The 2,091-nt window shown below is 44.6% G+C and overlaps 1 protein-coding gene across 1 annotated transcript in view; it reads right to left on the reverse strand.

Moving 5' to 3' along the window:
- SDK1 (sidekick cell adhesion molecule 1) overlaps positions 1-2,091 on the reverse strand; it is a 163,217-nt gene that overhangs the window by 77,263 nt on the left and 83,863 nt on the right. The window lies entirely within an intron of this gene.

The following is a 2,091-nucleotide window of genomic DNA, read 5'->3' on the forward strand; positions in this document are numbered from 1 at the left end:
AAAGGAAATGCAGGTGCAGGACCCACCAGTCCCAAACTGTTTGAATACAGATCTCCTCTCCCCTGTCACGATGCCTCTGCACCCCATCGATTTCAATAGAGAAACTCAATAGAGTACGGAATAATTGTTTAATTGTTTATCATGAAGATTATTGATTCTGATTAAAATGTGTGGCATGTAATAAAGGAGGAATTGATTGGAGACACCGCAGCAACTTGCCTTTGAGAAGCGATTCGATTCAACTTAATCAGCACTTGTTTCCATAAACACACCTCTGACTGCAGGATCCTTCACCGCTTTGTATGAAGAGCACTTCATTTTTTCCCCCTCTCTCAAAACATTTCCTTTATGGCTTGGCATTTCTCTGCAGCTTGCTCTTGCTGACACACAAGTGCCAAAAGGATGGTAAGCTATTAGCTGCAGAAAGTCTTCAGTGATAGCAGCGTGCTCTGCAGAGTACGACGCAAAGGTCAATGCCTTGCTCTGGGAGGGCTGGGCAGGTGTTCCAGGTTATGCTCTCAGAGGGAGGGTGAGCCCAGTAGCATCTTGTGAGGATTTAATCTGATTGAGTTTAACCAGTTTGCAGTTTGAACAGATCACATTTTGTATCCAGCCTCCCGGGGCAGAGTTCCGGTCTGCTGCTAACGAGTCATGGAGATTTTTTAAATCTCCATTTTTTGTAAGATAAAACCTGACTGTTACAAAGAAACGATGACTATAGACAGTCCAATTAACAGAATTTAGGTCCAAGCAAACCGAAAGATTAGTTGTTTCTGCAGGAAAGTTAACTGACCCCATGTGATTCTGCAGGGCCTTTTCACGGGCATGGTACAGCGGTTTCATGTGAAGTTTGGCTACAGAGACGCTCAAGCATCGGCTCTACTCTCTTACCAACAGGTGACTCCATCTTGAGGAACATCACAGGGAAGCGTAGCTCCAAAGCATTGTAGAAAACTCTGCTTATAAAAAGACACTGTGGATGTGTCTGCACAAGACGTTTATGGCAGAGCGAACTAATTAGCTCTGCAGTAAAGCGTCTACACATGCAGTGCTATTAGGCCGGAGTAAACTAATTAGCTCCTCCATAGGCTAGTACTGACCAACACAAGTATTATCCTAGGGCAGAGTTATTTACTCTGCCTCAATACACGTGTAGACACTGACTGGGGCTAGCTGGAGCACAAGGGTGCTAGTGTGGGGTAACCCCCCACTGCTGGTTAACCCCGCACTGTAGCACCCTGGTACCCTAGTCAGTCCCTCCGCAGCACATTGAGTTGGGTAGGAAGAGCACCGAGCTGGCAGGCTGAACCCTTGGGCCCCCTGCTAGCCAGGACTGCGCCACCCCAGCTCAACATGCTGTGGGGACCTGGGCGTACGTGTAAACACTGTGCCTGGGAGCAATAAACTCCAGAGCAAATTGCGCCGGAGTTTATTGCATCAAATTAATTTCACATGTAGACGTGCCCACTTAGAAGCAGGCAAAGCTGGGATTTTTCAAGGTAGCAGGTGGCTATTTTTATTGGGTTTCAAGGCAATCTGGGTGCTTGCCTACCTACCTTCTTTGAAAATCCCATCATTAATTAGTCTAAGTAAGCTTTAATAACTAGAGAGGTAAATATGCATTTGCACATTCATATTTTGGTTATTTTCCTATCAAAATAAGATAATCTTATATCAAAATATCCTTATCACTTTTATTATGAATTTCTTCCCATCTTGGTTGACGCAAGCTTAACATTTTTTCTGACTCTTCCAAACACATGCACTACTTAGGGTAGACCCGAGAGCCTTTGGACTCAACTTTATGGGATACAAGCAGGGACACACAACCAGCCATTAGAGAGAGAAAGGTCTTGTTTTATGTAATGACTCTCATATCCAAGATACCCCTAAAGGCTTAATAATTGTTATTACAGAGAAAGTGGGAATTACGCAGTGAGCTATTACATGCTCAGCAACAGAGCATGCACAGCCACGGAAAGTAGAATAGCTTCTGTTGAGGTGCAGAAGGTTTCCCATGGTGTTGAGTTTCTCACCTACACGTTGTCAAAATGCCCCCCCCCCCCCCTTTTTTTTTTTTTTATACTTCCC

Source organism: Alligator sinensis, unplaced genomic scaffold, assembly GCF_000455745.1.
Source record: "Alligator sinensis unplaced genomic scaffold, ASM45574v1 scaffold402_1, whole genome shotgun sequence".
Taxonomy (NCBI): Eukaryota; Metazoa; Chordata; order Crocodylia; family Alligatoridae; genus Alligator; species Alligator sinensis.